This window comes from Tachypleus tridentatus, chromosome 11 (assembly GCF_004210375.1).
Source record: "Tachypleus tridentatus isolate NWPU-2018 chromosome 11, ASM421037v1, whole genome shotgun sequence".
Taxonomy (NCBI): Eukaryota; Metazoa; Arthropoda; class Merostomata; order Xiphosura; family Limulidae; genus Tachypleus; species Tachypleus tridentatus.
This window is the reverse complement of record NC_134835.1, coordinates 10,459,630-10,465,629: the sequence shown is the minus strand read 5'-3', so window position 1 is coordinate 10,465,629 and position 6,000 is coordinate 10,459,630. Positions and strand designations below refer to the sequence as shown.

At 35.0% G+C, this 6,000-nt stretch overlaps 1 long non-coding RNA gene across 1 annotated transcript in view; it reads right to left on the bottom strand.

The window, feature by feature from the left end:
- Positions 1–314: 314 nt before the first annotated feature.
- The window catches only part of LOC143231611 (uncharacterized), a 38,922-nt gene continuing 33,236 nt past the window's right edge, over positions 315–6,000 (bottom strand). Inside the window, exon 3 of the long non-coding RNA XR_013017054.1 lies at positions 315–456. This is a non-coding gene — a long non-coding RNA (uncharacterized LOC143231611). The remainder of the gene's footprint in view (positions 457–6,000) is intronic.

The following is a 6,000-nucleotide window of genomic DNA, read 5'->3' as shown; positions in this document are numbered from 1 at the left end:
TCTGTTTGTTAATTAGTGAATATTTAAGGTATATACAACATCCCCAAGTCTCCATACTAGCTAGTACTAAGGTTTACCACAAGATTAAATTCAGATTATATCAATAAAACCACATTCTCAGCATCATTAGTTAAACAGTTTCCAATATTTCATGTTTCTGTTATCACCTTTTTTATGTTTAGCTATTAATTAAGGTATGAACAATTTCACATGTGATTCTGAAAGGAAGGTTGAAGTATCACGATAGTCAGCAGTGGGATAAGCAGATAGGAACACTTTGAAAACAGCTATATACATAATACTTTACTCGGCTTGTTACAAAGTATTCACCAAGGTGGTTCTAAACTGCTCCTCAATTCTTTTGTATGTCATCTGGAGACTTTCACGTTTAGCCGTAAAGCTCGTGCCGGATTTCATTCACCTTACTACTTCAAGTCACTTTTCGCAGTCACAACGCTGAAAGAGTACAGGAAATGCTTTCATATTTAGGCACTAAACTTTACCAAAAATTTTAATTCAAATTAAGAGAAATCGAATGGGGTAGGGTTTTTTTTCTATAGAAATGTCTCTCATTAGCTCGTGAGAATCCTTTTTAAAACTGTAAAGCTCCTAGTAATGGAAAGAAAAGATAACTATCTTAGGCCTAACCTGATGATATAGGAGAGTATAAAAATTTTAATGTTATAAGTAATATAAAACAGTAAATACTCTAATAATTACTTTATAATTAACTATCTATGTAATGATAATTTGTTCATTATTAAAATGTAAAGTATAAACAACAATGTGCTTAAAAATATATCTAGTCAGCGATTAGTAAGGATTTGTTTTGTGCGAATGATTTAGATTACTATTTCCATATTATATCTTCTTCTGATTTTTCTTACTGATTACCATAGTAAACTAATTACAATATAGGAGTTACTACATCCTTACGACATACCAGAAACACTTCTACACGTATAACAACATGAAAGTTTGTATTTGAAGTTTTACTTTTTATGGCTGCTTATTTTCAATAAAGTATCTCTAAGTTAATCCATGAATATAACTGATTCAGTTATAATAGTGTCCGAAAACAATGTTTATGAATTAAAGTCTCCGTATAACGAGGCCCCCGCATGGCCAGATGGATAAGGCACTCGACTGGTAATCTGAGGGTTGCCGGTTCGAATCCCCGTGACACTAAACATGCTCGTCCTTTCAGCTGTGAGGGTGCTATAATGTGGCAGTCAATTCCACTATTTGTTGGTAAAAGAGTAGCCCAAGCGTTGGCGGTTGGTGGTGATGACTAGTCTTACACTGCAAAATTAAGAACGGCTTGCTTTGCGCGAAATTTCAAACAAACCAAACAATTCATATGACGAAGCTAAAGAAATACATGAATCATAATTATTTTACGTGACATTTAAAATCCAGTGACTTTCAGTACACGTTTCTGATTTTTTTCAATATCTATTCGAGGAATATCTAGATGTTCGTCATACTTGGTATTACAGAATAAGGTTTAATATATTTAATACGCTTCCAGCTTGAACCCTATAATGTTGGCATAAGGTTTTTGTTTGTTTGTTTTATCTATGAACGCCATCTGTGTGAACGTTTTGAAATATTCTATGTTTTCTTGCTAAATCACTTACAACACTGGAGACACACTGAATGACAAACATTTTGAATATCATATACTACTCGGAAGAATATAGGTCGTAAGGCATTCTCAATCACAAGAATCAACACATTGGAGATTAAGGATATCAAGATAGAATTATATATTACCAATAGTAAAAACTACGGGCCAACAACTCGTTTTAACAGCTATTCAGATCTCAAACATGTTCAAGATACATGTGAATTGAATCGAGCATAGTACACACGCTAAACTAAAAGCTGGTGAGACAGGGTTTTCTTATTAATGAAACTTGTGGAAACGTTTTACCACGTGTTTTTATTTTCCTTGAAGTAATAATAATGATGTAACTTACTCTAACTTTGGTAAGATTTAATGTCAGCTTACTGTTCTTCCACTGACATCAAAAGTCACGAGTTCTGAATTTATAGGTGTGTTTTAAATTATCCATGTAACCGATATAGCAGAGAAACACTTAATAGGAGTTTATGAAAACTGAAGAAAACAGAATGCGTTTGTTTGTTTGTTTGTTTGTTTGTTTGTTTGTTTGTTTGTTTTTGGAATTTCTCACAAAGCTACTCGAGGGCTATCTGTGCTGGCCGTCCCTAATTTAGCAGTGTAAGACTAGAGGGAAGGCAGCTAATCATCACCACCCACCGCTAACTCTTTGGCTACTCTTTTACCAACGAATAGTGGGATTGACCGTCACATTATAACGCCCCCACGGCTGGGAGGGCGAGCATGTTTGGCGCGACGCGGATGCGAACCCGCGATCCTCAGATTACGAGTCGCACTCCTTAATGCGAAAACAGAAGCGACATAATCATGAGTAAAACAATCAAAGGTATAATAATTAGTGAAACATAAGCTAATAAGAAAAATAACAGATAATAATTAATTGTAAAATGTCTAAATCTTGAATATCACTGTTTTAAAGTCTATCATGTCATCAAACCATAACAATTTTAGGCATCAGGTTATTTTGTTACTCATAAAAAGGTATATGTGGAAAAACTAGTTGCAGCAAAAAAATAGACTGATGAAGTAACTTAAACGAATGAAGTTAAAATTAGCGATGAAACTGACAACTACACTTATAGCACTGACACGAACATTAGAGAAAAATATTCATTCATAAGTTAACAGAATAACGTTTTAGGTTCAACTTGGAGCATGATTGTAGTTAAAATGAAAACAAAACAACAATCAAACATGGCCTCTGTAATGAAGGGACGAATATTCACTGTGAAATTCTTATCAATACTTTAAGTGTAGCTATCCGTTTGACCGTTAATTTGACTTAATTCGTTGAAGTCGTTCGCTCTGTCCAATTTTTCACACCTAAGGTGTTTTTGATTAACTACACTACACACCACATTGTAAACACCTGACAGTGTGCTACATTTAAAACAAAAACACAATTGATAAGAGTAAATGTATGTGTCTATCAAATAACTGTCCATAGTTTCCTTGAGAAGAAGGATAAAAGAAAGAAATCCAAATAAGATATAAGATTTGTCAAGTGTTTATTGACGGATTGTCTTGAAGTTTGGAATGCGAAGTAAGAGTCCAGTAGAACACGGCTACAGAAAATATGTGACAGTTTTGATTACAACAGTTTGAGTTACAGAATGTTGAAAATTTCAAAGCTACCATTCCTGTTAAAAAACATGCAGTTGGATCCAGCACGTTGTCTTGGCCGCACCATACACTGCCTTGATCTGAATATAGTATTAATGTGAAAGATCTATAGCTGACCAGTATTTTCAAAATAAGTAACAGTAATTTGCTATAGGCAAAATAAAACGTCCAATCAATATAACTAATTTAATTATTTATACAGTTAGTTTACTTTCTATCAAAACATGTACTTATCATTTGATGATATAAAAAATATAGAATAAAAACAAACTTTTTTGACACGACCTGATGTTTACATCAACAACTTTCTAATTACTATTTTCTTACATACCGGTTTTTGAAAAACACTACAAAAATATGCAAAAACCAGGCATTGTTAACAAACCTTCAGTGAATACCGTGTTTTTTCTTTACGTAATTTATTATAAATGTTGACCCTGTTCATTGTGAAAGTGGTCAGGCATGACTTGATGGTTAGGGCCCTTGACTTATAATCTCAGGGTTGCGGGTTCGAATTCTCGTAACACTAAACATGCTCTCCCCCTTCGGTTGTGAGGGAGTTATAATGTGACGGTCAATCCGACTATTCGTTGGTAGAAGAGGAGCCCAAGGTTTGGCGGTGGGTGGTGATGACTAGCTGCCTTCCCTCTGGTCTTACACTGCTAAATTTTGATGGTTAGCGCAGATAGTCCTCATGTAGATATGCGCGAAATTCGAAAACAAACTAAATAATTTAACATAGACATAGAAAACATTGGACATAAGTAATATTTGTAAAAAGAAGGAATACTTGTTTAAAGCACGTCTCAAAAAACACATAAATAGCTTAGAAGTGTTAGTAATTCGCTCCATGTAATATCTGTGATATTGGATTGAAGGTTCTTACCTGTATCGTACATAGTGTGAGTGGAACAGTCAAGTGTTAGTCACAATTCAGAAATACGTAAGCCTAGTTTTATGGTATTTTGTTCCAGCGCCTTGGCCACAGTAAGCTATACTTTTGAAATCTAGTTGTGCGTTTGTGTAAATCTGTTCAATCGTTCGTCTACAGAACCCATCTTGGCAGGAAGGCTTCAGTGTTGTTATCTATATGGTATAGTCCCTCCACTAAGGGCCTAGGGGAGTTACAAAGTTAAATAAAATCTGTTAGGCATGACGATGGTTCTTATGTAGGTTCTCTTGGTTCATAAACTCGGAACTGGGATTTGATTTTGGGTTTTAACCCCACATTCCATCTTATCATCATAGACTCGCCATTTTTCAAACTGTGTTCCTTCCCACATTTATTTCATGTGGTCATATATCACGTACGGGTTTCTTAAAGGGCATGTTTTTGAGTACAAACACCCTCGAGGTAGTTATAGAAGCAACTGAAGATAACGATACAATGGGGACTCCGTGAATTGTGAACGATCATTGATACCCTCAGAGGACCTAAGCTACGTTCACATCCTGCGATTACAAAAACTTGACACAGCGAATAAAAACCTTAACCGATCTCACGCATTTCACACTAATGTACTAGCACACCGTTACGACATTAGTGCCATCCGTTCCTAATAACACTGAACATAGAGACCTCCTTCCATTTAAAAAAAAAAAAAGTTCATTCAACTTTCTAAGAAGGTTACCAACCAGGATTGCCACGTATACTCCGAGGGCTCCAGTTTTCTATCACCAGTGTAAACCCAGAATCATCATTTCACTTTATTTTACCACCTCAATATGTCAGTATCTTTGTAACTTTTCGAGGTTAACCAGTTATTTGAGAACAAAAATCCTTTTGTAAGATTTCTGTTTTAAGCCTATATATTTGCTAAGACAACTACAGGTATTTTAATTTTGTAATTAAAGACACCTACAGGTATTTTACCACCTCAACCTGTCAGTATCTTTGTAATTTTTCGAGGTTAACCAGTTTTTTAAGAACAAAATTCCTGTTTGTAAGATTTATGTTTTAAGCCTATATATTTGCTAAGACAACTACAGGTGTTTCTAACAAATACATCCAAAATATTCCGATAGATTTTCTGAATTATTCTTTCTACAAAAAATTCATTAATAATACGTAACTGAATATTTCATTGAAAGGAACTAGTAGACTGAAGAGGCATTAAAAACTTTTACAGACATCCAATATACACATATTATTTTAAATAAAATATTATGTTATGAGTTTAATTAAATATTGGTTGTGATGTATCTTGTAACACACTTTTTATGTTTTGAACGTTGCAGTATTATTTTGTTTGTTTGGAAATTTCGCATAAAGCTACTCGAGGGCTATTTGTGCTAGCCGTCCCTAATTTAGCAGTGTAAGACTAGAGGGAAGGCAGCTAGTCATCACCACCCACCGCCAACTCTTGGGCTACTCTTTACCAACGAATAGTGGGATTGACTGTCACATTATACACCCCACGGCTGGGAGGGCGAGCATGTTTGGTGCGACGCGGGCGCGAACCCGGGACCCTAGGATTACGAGTCGCACGCCTTACGCGCTAGGCCATGCCGGGCCTGCAGTATTATTAAATGTTAAAAATGACACAAAGTTTAGCTATGTGTACTAAATATGAAAAATTATATATTAAAAACAGATTTTATTTACAGTATTCATTGCTTTATAAGTTTTATTTTGTCATGTAGAATCCGCTACCATTCAAAAGCACCAGCTTTGCACGTGGATTACATCAGATACAAATTACTCGCTGTCTGTAGAAGTTCTTTGACTATAT